We start from the raw sequence: 14,464 nt of genomic DNA, 5'->3' as shown, positions 1-14,464 counted from the left end.
ACGAAATATTTCTGATATAATCTTTAAAACAATCCCGAAATGGTTTCGAAAACAATTACAAACAAGTAAGGAAGGCTAAGTTCGGGTGTAACCGAAAATTACATACTCAGCTGAGAGCTTTGGTAACCCTGGAATGTGTTGTATGACATGGGTTTCAAGGAAGGTATTAAAGAGTATTTTAAAAGGGAGTGGGCCATAGTTCTATAGGTGGACGCCTCTTTGAGATATCGCCATAAAGGTGGGCCAGAGGTGACTCTAGAATGTGTTTGTACTATATGGGTATCAAATGAAAGGTGTTAATGAGTATTTTAATAGGGAGTGGGCCTTAGTTCTATAGGTGGACACCTTTTTGAGATATCACCGTAAAGGTGGACCAGGGGTGACTTAGAACAGACCTGTTAAATAATGATTACTAATGGTAATGATTAGCCATTCCACTGATTACACTACTCAACAAATTTTGATCAACTTTAGTCTCCAAGAATAAAATAGGCCTTTCCTAAAGTGAACTTTTCTCCTGATTCCGAATATGACTTCCACTTTCCTGTGGCAGATCTAGTTTCCGAGATATCAGCGAAAATATGAAAATTCCCATTTTTGCAGAACACTGTTGTTGTTGTTGTTGTAACAGTGCTTCGCCCCACCTAACAGACGCGACCGATCACAAACTGTCATCAATATCCTCTAACGGGAGTCCAAGGAAACTTGCTGTTTCAACAGGGGTGGACCATAGGGAAAGGGGTGTTAGAGGCGTTGGTTCCACATTACAATTAAAGAGATGGTTGGTGTCATGTGGGGACACATTGCAAGCGGGGCATACATTTTGTATGTCGGGGTTGATTCTGGATAGGTAAGAGTTTAACCTGTTACAGTATCCAGAACGAAGTTGAGCCAGAGTGACACGCGTTTCCCTGGGGAGTATGCGTTCCTCTTCCGCAAGTTTTGGATACTTTACTTTGAGTACTGGGTTCACCGGGCAATTCCCGGCATAAAGGTCCGACGCCTGTTTGTGGAGTTCACCAAGGACCTGCTTATGTTTTTTCGCTTCATACGGCTGTGTTCTCAGATGCCGTATTTCCTCAAAATGCTTACGGAGATGACTCCTTAAGCCCCTAGGCGGTGCTGGCTCGTCAATCAGATATCTGTTGGGATGCCCAGGTTTCTGGGTATTCAACAAGAACTGTTTGGTCAGCATCTCGTTTCTTTCCCTGATGGGGAGTATTCTCGCCTCATTATGTAGATGGTTTTCTGGGGACATAAGAAGACAGCCCGTGGCAATTCTGAGAGCAGTATTTTGGCAGGCCTGTAGCTTCTTCCAGTGGGTAATTTTTAGGCTTGGCGACCATATGGGTGACGCGTAGCACGTAATCGGCTGGCTAATTGCTTTGTATGTAGTCATGAGCGTTTCTTTATCTTTTCCCCAGGTACTGCCAGCAAGGGATTTGAGGATTTTGTTACGGCTCTGAATTCTCGGAACAATTGCGGCTGCGTGCTCACCAAAATGTAGATCCTGATCAAACGTCACACCCAAGATTTTGGGGTGTAGGACAGTCGGCAGCGTAGAGCCATCGACGTGGATGTTCAAAATGGTCGACATTTGGGACGTCCATGTTGTAAATAAGGTCGCGGAAGATTTAGTCGGTGATAATGCCAGGTTTCGCGAGGCGAAAAAACTGGAGAGATCAGGGAGGTAGCCGTTTATTTTATTGCATAGCTCATCGATCTGTGGGCCTGGGCCTGTGGCCATTACTGTGCAGTCATCGGCGTAGGAAACGATTGTGACTCCTTCCGGTGGTGAAGGTAGCTTAGATATGTAGAAATTAAACAAAAGTGGGGATAGGACACCACCCTGTGGCACCCCTTGTTTAATTCTCCTTGGCTTTGATGTTTCGTTTCTAAATAGCACCGATGCCTGCCGACCACCCAGATAATTTGCGGTCCACCTTTTAAGACATGGGGGAAGGGTAGACCCTTCCAGGTCTTGCAGTAACGAGCCATGGTTGACCGTATCAAAAGCTTTTGATAGGTCTAGCGCTACGAGTACTGTTCTATGGTGGGGGTTTTGATTTAAACCGCAATTTATCTGGGTGCTGATGGCATTTAGCGCGGAGGTAGTGCTATGGAGTTTTCTGAAGCCATGCTGATGGGAGGCTAGTTGCAAATTTGCTTGGAAATAAGGGAGCAAAATGGCTTCGAGCGTCTTTGCTACTGGCGATAGGAGAGATATCGGACGATACGACTCTCCTATGTTAGCTGGTTTACCAGGCTTTAGTAGCGGGACCACCTTGGCCATTCTCCATTTCTCGGGTATGACAAAGGTGGAAAGAGACAGGTTGAAGACCTGCGCTAAATATTTGAAACCCTCTTTCCCTAGGCTTTTAAGCATCGGCATGGCTATGTCGTCTGGGCCCACTGCTTTGGATGGTTTAGCGCGACCAATGGCGTCCTCAACCTCTTTAGCGGTGATGGTGATTGGTGACGCGCTGAATTTGTGTTTATGTGCGTGTCTGTTGGCCCTCCGTCTAACTTTGTCGACCGTAGAATGCATTATATATTGTCGGCAGAAAGCGCTCGCGCATTTTTTTCGCATCCGACAGCACTTTGTCGCCAAAGGCGATGGAAACTTTGTCTTTGTGCTTAGTCGGATTCGATAGGGACTTTACGGTGGACCAAAGTTTACCCACACCGGTAGAGAGGTTACAACCTCTTAGGTGCTCCTCCCATTTCGCCCGCTTGTGTTCATCCACAAGCAATCTGATGCGTTGGTTTATATCCCTTATTTGGGGGTCGCCTGGATCAAGCTGCCTTATAAGGTCACGTTCTCTCGCTAAGTTTGCGGCCTCCGCCGGGAAGTGGGGCCGGATTTCGGGAATTCTCCCGGCGGGAATGAAACGTGCCGAGGCGGATTCAATGACCTTGCGGAAGGCACGCTCCCCTTGGCGGGCATCAGTCGGGATAGGGAGGGCAGCAAAGAGGTTGTCTGTAAAGGATTTATATTCTTCCCACTTTCCTTTTTTAAAGTTTATGAAAGTGCGTTTTTCGGTGACGATGAAGTCGGCGGTACGCTCGAGCGAAACAAGTATAGGCAGGTGGTCGGATGCCAATGATACCATCGGCTGCCAGTTGACGCAGTTTACGAGTTCTGCGCTCACGATTGAGATATCTGGCGAACTGTGACAGCTTCCTACCATACGTGTTGGGGGCGTCTCCGTTTATTGTGCAGAACGTCGTTTCTTCTATTTGATCCGCCAACATCTCGCCCCTACTGTCCGCCCGCAAATTTGAATGCCATAGATCATGATGGGCATTGAAATCGCCTAAAATAATGCGATTGTTTCCAGTGAGTAAGGCTCTGATATTAGGGCGGTATCCACCGGGGCAACAGGTGGCAGGGGGGATGTAGATGTTGATGATTTCTAGGTTTGCATCGCCTGACCGGACAGATAGGCCTTGACGTTCTAAGACGTTGTCCCTGCGGTCGATGCCAGGATCAAATATGTGAAATTGCACAGAGTGGTGTATTATAAACGCGAGACCGCCTCCATTTCCGCTCTCGCGATCTTTTCTGTGGACATTATACCCAGAGCAGGTCTGCAATGCAGATCGTGCTGTGAGTTTAGTCTCTTGAATCGCAGCAATGCGGATGTTGTGCCGCTTCATGAAATTGACTATCTCCGTAATCTTCCCAGTTAGTCCATTACAGTTTAACTGCAGAATTCTGAAGTGCATGAGGGGAGACGTCGCCACTCTGGGGGTAAGTGACGGGTGACTACGCCTGGGTTGAGGAAGGCCAGGACGCAATTGCTGTTGTGGCCCTGGGACTGGGCGTCCTTGGGCAAGCATTGGGGTACCCGGATGATTTGGGTTTGCGACCTGGCAACATGGCGCGATGAAACCCGTCGAGGGGTTGCCGTCGCGGAGACCAGAACATCTAGGAAAGTGGCACCACCCAAGGCAGGAGCTGCATTGGGCGGATGTCGCAAACATATATATTCTGTGCTGGCAAACGGTGCAAACGGAGGTAGGGACTAAGAGTCTGGTTCCCTGACCTACACGATTGCTGCCGGAAAAGAGGGGGGGAGAAGACGGGGGCAGGGGCTGTTGCTCAGCATTGCTTCCGACTCTACTACGAAGATTGTAGTTATGAGTGGTAGCAGCTGTTTGAGTTGTTGGCGCCGTAAGGCGCGAGCAGCAGCGGGTACTTGTTGTGGCTTGCTGAGCAGCGGGGCTGCTGGAAGGTAATGGGGGGGGGCGCTTAGACGTAGACTACGAGGCGCCCTTGGGCATGAACAGCAAGGAGCCACAAAAGATTTATAAAAGTTACGTGGACGTCGGGTTTTGGGGTCAAGCCCAGAACAACCTGTCCGATGCAACCATCCCTTACACGAGACACACTGAACAGAGTATGACCGTCCTAAAAAGATTCTTTTCCGGCAGATGCAGCAAAACCATTTCTCAGGACCGGGGTCAGGAGACGGACCCGGATTGGATTCGATACCTTCCCGGAGCAAGAGAATATGGAGCAGTCCTGCTGCAAGGAGCTGCTGGGAGGATGACAATTTGTGGGAGGGACGAAACAAATTAAATGGGGTTACACTGAAATGACAGTCCTTGGTCGGGAAAAATCCCGAGTCGCTCCGGTACATAGAACCGACTGCCTTGGGAAGCGCAGAACACTACTTCATATATGTAGGTTCGGAAAAATTTGTATTTTTCATTTTTTCGTTTTAAACTGTTGAATTATACATTACACCAGGGATGCACCTTAACGTTAAGCTAATCGTTTATCAAAAAATTTCCACCGTTTCCGTTGAAACACTTCGAAATATTATCGATAAAGAAATTATCAAGATAAATTGTATCTCGTTTTTAACCGAAACGAAAAGCTTTCGTTAACGTTAAAAACGTTAACGAAAACGTCATACTTTATGTTTGAATTGTGCTGGCAATGCTATAGCCATGGTGAAGCCGTAAGGTGGCAACAACGAGCGCACATACACACACAAACTCTATGTAATTTGTTTGTGTAATTCGTTGGTGGTAATGTCAAAAATACTCTGAGAAATGTTCGTACTGTCAAAATTCATGAGAAAAGTTGCAATCAGCTTGGATAATGCTTTCACCTTTAATGACTCCGCCATCAATCAGCTTTGCCAGCATAGTTTGAAATTAATAATCAACATAAACGATTTGATTTCGTTTTGATATGGCAGAAAACGAAACGAAATCATTTCGTTAATTTGACGATCTCAACGTTAATAAACGAAACGAAATGACTTCGTTTCGTTTATTAACGTTGATTATCGTAACGAAATGATATCGTTTCGTTGGTTAAGCATGCCTGCATTACACTAATTCCCATAAACATTTCTTGCCTTCACATCCTTTCAGTATCTTCAGTAGTTTGGCCACTATGCCAAAAAACGTTGAAAAAATTGTGAGAAAAAAAAGAAATTTTTTACAAAATTTCAGATTTAACCACTTTAAAATCGGAAAAATTCTATGGACGAAAAAAGTTAGCCCTCCTATGTTGTAGGTAATTTAACTACGAAAATTTTAAGCATACCAGTACAACAATCGGACGTGCCGTTGAGACTATAGCCCCGTTAAATTGCAAGCGTCTATCCTAAAATTTTAGTATTACTTTGATAAAATTGGCATGACATTTCATTTGGTCACTCTACCTTAGCGTCTAATAAATTTAAAAAGACATCAAGTATTTAATTGTCACTACTGTTTGCTGTAAATTTTGTTTTGGAAATTATAGTGCAAATTTATAGATACTACTAGCAGACCCGGCAGACGTTGTTCTGCCCTAAATTTGGCCTATTTGCATACATTTTAATAAGCTTTTTCCGTCTAACTCACCCCTACCCCTCCATACTTTTTCCCTAATCTTTTTATTCACTCCTCCCTCCGTCTTTTTCTCCATCTTCGTCTCATTCTATCTCTTTCTCAGTCTCCTTCTCTCTTTTCTCTTCTCTCAAGTTTTTCTCCTTCTTCTTCATCTCTTATCGCCAGTCCCAGAGGGTGGTATGTATTTTGTTCCAGTCCCATTCCGAGTCTCAGTCCCAGTCTCACTCCGCGTCTCAGTCTCAGTCCCATTCCTAGTCCTAATTCCAGTCCCAGTCCGTCTCTGGTATACTTCCCGGAAAAAAGCATCGTAAATACTAATATAGGCAAATTTGTATACGAAATTTCAGGCAAATCGAATAGGACGTATGTATGTAAATAGGTATGTGGGTATTATTAATTTTTGTCTTTATTTCGGCTTCGCATGCATATTTATAAGTTTTGCCAGGTTGATGCGACTAAATCGAATATCACAATGAACTTTAGAGCTCTCAGCAACAGCTTTCATTTGATATCCATAATACACACACATTCTAGGGGTATCCGGGTCCATGTTTTGGCCTATATCTCGAGACCGTAGTCACCCAGTGGTGTAAAACTTACTCTGTACTAAAGCATACATCAACAGCTTCAATTTTATACCCATAAAGTAAAAACACATTCTAGGCGTATTCGGGTCTACGTTTTGGGCTATATCTTGAGACCCTAGCCTCCCAGTTGTATGAAATTACTGTACTATAGCACTCATCAACAGCTTTCATTTGATGCCCATACTGTATAAACACATTCTAGGGGTACCCGGGTCCACGTTTTGGGCTATATCTCGAGACCCTAGCCTCCCAGTACTATAGCACTCATCAACAGCTTTCATTTGATATCCATATTGTATAAACACATTCTAGGGGTACCCGGGTCCACGTTTTGGGCTATATCTCGAGACCCTAGCCTCCCAGTACTATAGCACTCATCAACAGCTTTCATTTGATATCCATATTGTATAAACACATTCTAGGCGTACCCGGGTCCACGTTTTGGGCTACATCTCGAGACCCTAGCCTCCCAGTTGTATGAAAATTATCCTGTAATATAGCACTCATCAACAGCTTTCGTTTGATATCCATATTGTATAAACACATTCTAGGGGTACCCGGGTCCACGTTTTGGCCTATATATCGAGACCCTAGTCACCCAGGGGTATGAAAATTATCCTGTACTATAGCACTCATCAACGGCTTTCATTTGATATCCATATTGTATAAACACATTCTAGGGGTACCCGGGTACACGTTTTGATCTCAAGACTCTAGGCACGTAGCGAAAAAAAAAGGTAGACGTTGGCCGATTCTCAGATCTACCCAATATGCTCACAAAATTTCATGAGAATCGGTTCAGCCGTTTCGGAGGAGTTAAGCCTCTAAAACCGTGACAGAAGAATTTTATATATTGGATTTCTAAAAAAAAAAAATCATAACTCAAGAATGGCTAAACCGATTTGGGATTTCAAAATCAACTAACCATCATCTCTCCTTCCTGTATCTTTCCTAAAAATTTCATGGCAATCTCTATCCGTTCTCGAGTTATGGAGTGACGATCAAAATGTACACTTCTTTTTATATATATATAGATATCGGTGGATGTGTTTACGAAATGGCTTGTTACAAAAGAGGTTTTAAATGTAAAAGTAATCCGGATGATTTTTGCTTTATTTGCGGACATTATATTTTCGGAAACTCAGCTCGGAAAATAACAAATTCTGTCAAAAATGCATACTTTCATTATTTCGGTTTCCGTGTAAAAAATCTCGATAAATCTTGGACACCTCATTTTATTTGCGCCTCCTGTAGATTAACTTTAATGAGATGGGTATTGGGTAAAGGTCATAATATGAAGTTTGGTGTTCCAGTGATGTGGACTGAACCCTTTAACCACGACCAGTGCTATTTTTGCGTGATAGACCTTAAAGGTAAAACGAGAAAAAAGAGGAAATTAATAAGTTATCCAAATGTGGCATCAGCTAAAAAACCAAAACTACATGACTATATCTTACCCATACCTAGGCCAGCTATAAGTTTTGAAGTCTCAAGCGAAAGTGACAAGTACTTCCAAATTTCGAAATAGACACAAGACTTTCTCTTCTTTCTTTACTAAAAGTGAAAATATTTGCTACTGCAATGACATGCAAGGTTTATCACTAAAATCAGAAAATAAAGTGGATGATTGGCGCTTGTTTATAGACAGTTCAAAGCATAGTTTAAAAGCAGCATTACTCTATAAAGGAAATTCGTTACCGTCAATACCAGTGGCACATTCTGAGAATACTAAAGAAACTTATTTAAGCATATCCAATTTACTTGAGCTCATTCAATATAAACAATTTAATTAGAAAATTTGTGCGGACTTAAAGCTTAGCAGTTTCGGTGGTACAATAAATAGTATATGTTAAATAGTATATGAAATACGTCCCAGGTTGTAGCTATAATTCTCGGACTTCAAGGAGGTTTCATTAAATATTGCTGTTTTCTCTGTCTTTGGGACAGCCGTGCTAGAGAACCCCATTATATTCAGGAAAACTGGTCACCAAGAGCTGAGTACGAACCAGGTGCCTTCAATATCGCAAACCCGCCTTTAGTAAATCCCGAACGAGTTATTTTGCCAGCACTTCACATCAAATTAGGATTAATGAATAATTTTGTAAAGGCTTTAAATAAGGACGCGCCATCCTGCCAGTACGTAACGAAATTTTTCCCTAAAATATCTCAAGCCAAGTTAAAAGAAGGTATATTTGTTGGTCCGCAAATTAGAAAGTTGCTGAAAGACGAAAATTTTGCGAATAATTTATCATCAGTAGAAGCAGCGGCTTGGGACAGCTTTAAGCAAGTCGTTAGTGGATTTTTTGGCAACAACAAAGATCCCAACTATAGAGAGTTGGTCAAAGCCTTGTTGAAAAACTACAGTGCTATGAAATGCAACATGTCCCTCAAAATGGATTTTTTGCATTCACATTTGGATAATTTTCCCGCAAACCTAGGTACTAAAAGTGATGAACAGGGTGAAAGGTTTCACCAACACCTCATAATTTTTGAAAAGCGTTACCAAGGTTTTTGGAATGAAGAAATGATGGGAGATCATTGCTGGACAATAATACGGGAGACAAACCCAGAAAATTATAAACGGGTAGTTAAAAGTACCCACATCCCTTACTATTGACCACTACGGTAAAATCGAGGAGGGTGGAGCCGTGTGTAGAAGTTCACGAAAGTGGGGAAAGCTTCTGACCGCCATTCACCTGGGAATGGCCAGAGCGATTCTTTTGCATGCGGTTCAACCAGCTCACTACTGCCGGTCGCTTGCGGCCAAGTATCCTCTGGGTAGCCGCTAAACATCCGTTTAGCGGTGAGCTAATGTGAGAAGGCGACAACCTGGCTAGGCCACTCTGACATAATCGGTTTAAGGGCTAGCCGGGGGAGATCTCATCGGCAGCGTCTGTACACCTCTAGGAGCGGCTGCAAGCGGGCGTCTGTCTTGGAGCAAGCGGCTCGCTATATAAACGTGCAAGTAATATTTTCACCCCCGCTCCAATGAAATATAACAACAAGCCTCGGATAAATACACTCTCTATTGATGATGACCATGGCAAACGTTTGAAGGACAATGAATTGAGGGCATGCACCTGGAACGTCCGCTCCCTGAATGGGATTGGTGCAGATGCCCGGCTGGTTGATGTCCTCGTCAAAGCAAAATCTGACATCACCGCCATCAAGAAATGCGTTGGACGAAGCAAGGAAGAAAGAAGGTTAAAAATTGTGACATCTATTGGAGTGGCCATACGAATAAGCGCAGTTTCGGCGTCGGATTCGTGGTGGGAGAGAGACTTTGTCGCCAAGTGCTGGCGTTCGCGCCTGTGGACGTGCGTCTCGCCGCTATCCGAATAAAAGCAAAGTTTTTTAATATATCATTCATCTGCGCCCATGCGCCGACAGAAGAGAAAGACGATGAGGTGAAAGACATCTTTTATGAACAATAAGAACGCCCATACGAGCGCTGCCCCCGTCATGATATAAAAGTCGTGCTTGGCGACTTTAACGCCAGGGTGGGCAAAGAAGGTGTTTTTGGCCCTACAGTCGAAAAGTTCAGCCTACACAATGAAACTTCTCCTAACGGACTGAGGCTGATTGACTTTGCCGGTGCTCGAAACATGGTCATATCCAGCACGAGGTTCATGCATAAAAAGATACATCAAGCTACATGGCTGTCTCCTGATCGAAATACGCGCAATCAGATCGATCACGTTGTGATAGACGGAAGGCATGGCCCCCGGTGTTTTAGATGTGCGCACGATCCGAGGACCTAACGTCGACTCGGACCATTATCTCGTTGCAGCCAAAATACGCACCCGCCTCAACGCGGCTAAAACCAAGGAACAAAAAACACAAGGAAAGCTAGACGTCGAAAAGCTTCAATCACAACAGACTGCCAATGATTTCGCAACTCGACTCTCACACCTGCTCTCTGAGAGCACAACTCATCCTGAAGGAATACAGGAGCAGTGCCAGCATATCTCCAAAGCACTTCGTACTGCCGCCGAGGAAAAAATTGGTTACCGGCGGCCACGAAAAAACAACTGGTACGATGAAGAATGCCGCGTTGCAACCGAAAGAAAAGACGCTGCCTACAGGGCTACGTTAAAAGCGAGCGCGACAAGAGGAGTGTGTGAACGCTATCGTGAGTTGAAAAGGGAAGCGAGACGCCTTTTCAGGAAGAAAAAAGCAGAAGCAGAAAGGCGTGAGTGCGAGGAGCTTGAGCTGCTAGCCACCAGGAATAACGCCCGAAAATTTTACCAAAAAATACGGCGACAGACGAAAGGTTTTAAGACGGGGGCAAACTCCTGTAGGAATAAGAACGGCGACCTTGTAGCTGATGTCCAGAGAGTGCTTAGATTATGGAGGGAATACTTCTCTGCTCTCCTAAATGGAGGCAGCAATTCACCGCGCAGAGATGAAGAACCCGATCCCGCAATTGATGATGATGGAATATATGTCCCCCCGCCCGATTATGACGAAGTTAGAATAGCAATAACCAGATTGAAAAACAACAAGGCCGTGGGCGCTGATGGATTGCCTGCGGAGCTACTCAAGTACGGCGGCGAGGAGTTTGTAAGGCGCATGCAGCAGCTTCTTAGTAAAATATGGGCGGAGGAGTGCATGCCCGACGGTTGGAATCTAAGTGTTCTTTGCCCAGTCCACAAGAAAGGGGATACTGCAAAATGCACGAACTATCGTGGAATCAGCCTTCTTAATATCGCATATAAGGTCCTTTCAAGTGTATTGTGCGAAAGATTGAAGCCCACCGTGAACCGGCTGATTGGACCTTATCAGTTCGGCTTCAGACCTGGTAAATCTACCATCACCAGATTTTCACAATGCGCCAAATCTTGGAAAAAACCTGTGAAAAGAGAATCGACACACATCACCTCTTCGTCGACTTTAAAGCCGCCTTCGACAGCACGAAAAGGAGCTGCCTATATGCCGCTATGTCTGAATTTGGTTTCCCCGCAAAACTTATACGGCTGTGCAAAATGACGTTGAGCAACACCATCAGCTCAGTCAGAATTGGGAAGGACCTCTCCGAGCCGTTCGAAACTAAACGAGGTTTCAGACAGGGTGACCCCCTATCGTGCGATTTCTTTAATTTGATGCTGGAGAAAATTATACTAGCTGCAGAACTTAACCGCACTGGAACAATATACTATAAAAGCGTGCAATTACTGGCATATGCTGATGACATTGATATCATCGGCCTAAACACCCGCGCTGTTAGTTCTGCTTACTCCAAACTGGAAAAAGAAGCGGTAAAGATGGGTTTGATGGTGAATTAGGACAACACGAAGTACCTGCTGTCATCCAGCAAAGAGTCAGCGCATAAGCGCCTTGGCAACCACGCTACTGTTGGCAGCCATAATTTCGAAATAGTAAAAGACTTAGTTTATTTGGGAACCAGAATCAACACTAGCGACAACATTAGCACTGAAATCCAGCGAAGAATCAATCTTGCCAATAAATGCTACTTTGGACTAGGTAGACAATTGAAAAGTAAAGTCCTCTCTCGGCGAACGAAAATCATACTCTACAAGTCACTTATCGTACCCGTCGTGCTATATGGGGCAGAAGCATGGACCATGACAACAGCATATGAAGCGGCTTTGGGAGTGTTCGAGAGAAAAGTTCTTCGAAAGATTTATGGACCTCTACGCGTTGGCGATGGCGAGTACCGAAGAAGATTTAATGATGAGCTGTACGAGCTATACGCAGACATCAACATAGTCCAGCGAATTAAAACGCAGCGGCTGCGCTGGCTAGGCCATGTTATGCGAATGAAAGATGATGCTCCGGCCAATAAAGTGTTTCTATCGGAACCCGCCTATGGAAGCAGAGGTAGAGGGCGGCCCCACTCCGTTGGAAGGACCAGGTGGAAAACGATTTAAACTCCCTTGTTGTGACCAATTGGCGCCGGTTGGCGGAGCGAAGGAGCGACTGGCGCGCCTTGTTGGACGGCCATAACCGTTTAGACGGTTAAGCGCCAATTAAGTAAGTAAGTAAGGTAAAATCGCTCCATTTGACTTTTTTTTTAGATGTAGATAGGTATGTATGTATTTAATGTTGTTGTCGTTGTTGTTTTTTACTGAATTGCTGATTTATACTCATATTACTCAATTGAATACAGTTTAACGTGCAAACATATGTCTATAATAAAACGTTATAAAAAAATAAAAACGTAGTTTGAACAAATAAGGAAGGCTAAGTTCGGGTGTAACCGAACATTACATACTCGGTTGACAGCTATGGAGACAAAATAAGGGAAAATCACCATGTAGGAAAATGAGCCTAAGGTAACCCTGGAATGTTGTTGTCTGATATGTGTATCAAATGGAAGGTATTAAAGAGTATTTTAAGAGAGAGTAGGCCATATTTCTATGGATGGACGCCATTTAGGGATATCGCCATAAAGGTGGACCAGGGCTGACTCTAGAATTTGTTTGTACGATATAGGTATCAAATGAAAGGTGTTAATGAGTACTTTAAAAGGAAGTGTGCCTTAGTTGTATATGTGAAGGCGTTTTCGAGATATCGCCATAAAGGTGGACCAGGGGTGACTCTAGAATGTGTTTGTACGATATAGGTATCAAATGAAAGGTGGTAATGAGTATTTTAAAAGGGAGTGATCCTTAGTTCTATATGTGGACGCCTTTTCAAGATATCGCCATAAAGGTGGGCCAGGGGTGACTCTAGAATGTGCTTGTAGTATATTGGTATGAAATGAAAGGTGTTAATGAGTATTTTAAAAGGGAGTGATCCTTAGTTCCATAGGTGGACGCCTTTTCGAGATATCGGCATAAAGACCAAGGGTGACTCTAGAATTTTTGTACAATATGGGCATCAAACGAAAGGTGTTACTGAGCATTTTAAGAGGGAGCGGGTCTTAGGTCTATAGGTGGACGCCTTTTCGAGATATCGCCATTAAGGTGGGCCAGGGGTGACTCTAGAAAGTGTTTGTACGATATGGGTATCAAATGAAAGGTGTTAATGAGTATTTTAAAAGGGAGTGATCCTTAGTTCTATAGGTCGACGCCTTTTCCAGATATTGCCAAAAATGTAGCCAGGGGTGACTCTAGAATGTGTTTGTACGATATGGGTATGAAATGAATGGTGTTAATGAGTATTTTAAAAGGGAGTGGGCCTTAGTTCTATATGTGGACGCCTTAAAAACGTTAACGAAAACGTCATACTTTATGTTTGAATTGTGCTGGCAATGCTATAGCCATGGTGAAGCCGTAAGGTGGCAACAACGAGCGCACATACACACACAAACTCTATGTAATTTGTTTGTGTAATTCGTTGGTGGTAATGTCAAAAATACTCTGAGAAATGTTCGTACTGTCAAAATTCATGAGAAAAGTTGCAATCAGCTTGGATAATGCTTTCACCTTTAATGACTCCGCCATCAATCAGCTTTGCCAGCATAGTTTGAAATTAATAATCAACATAAACGATTTGATTTCGTTTTGATATGGCAGAAAACGAAACGAAATCATTTCGTTAATTTGACGATCTCAACGTTAATAAACGAAACGAAATGACTTCGTTTCGTTTATTAACGTTGATTATCGTAACGAAATGATATCGTTTCGTTGGTTAAGCATGCCTGCATTACACTAATTCCCATAAACATTTCTTGCCTTCACATCCTTTCAGTATCTTCAGTAGTTTGGCCACTATGCCAAAAAACGTTGAAAAAATTGTGAGAAAAAAAAGAAATTTTTTACAAAATTTCAGATTTAACCACTTTAAAATCGGAAAAATTCTATGGACGAAAAAAGTTAGCCCTCCTATGTTGTAGGTAATTTAACTACGAAAATTTTAAGCATACCAGTACAACAATCGGACGTGCCGTTGAGACTATAGCCCCGTTAAATTGCAAGCGTCTATCCTAAAATTTTAGTATTACTTTGATAAAATTGGCATGACATTTCATTTGGTCACTCTACCTTAGCGTCTAATAAATTTAAAAAGACATCAAGTATTTAATTGTCACTACTGTTTGCTGTAAATTTTGT

The 14,464-nt window shown here is 43.4% G+C and overlaps 1 protein-coding gene across 1 annotated transcript in view; it reads left to right on the top strand.

Annotated features, from left to right (window-relative positions):
• Positions 1-14,464, top strand: part of c11.1 (maestro heat like repeat family protein c11.1) — a 99,804-nt gene that overhangs the window by 39,823 nt on the left and 45,517 nt on the right. The gene's annotated exons all lie outside the window — the stretch shown is intronic.

The sequence above is a fragment of the Eurosta solidaginis genome, chromosome 4 (assembly GCF_040869045.1).
Source record: "Eurosta solidaginis isolate ZX-2024a chromosome 4, ASM4086904v1, whole genome shotgun sequence".
Lineage (NCBI taxonomy): Eukaryota > Metazoa > Arthropoda > Insecta > Diptera > Tephritidae > Eurosta > Eurosta solidaginis.
This window is presented reverse-complemented; position numbering and strand designations above follow the sequence as displayed.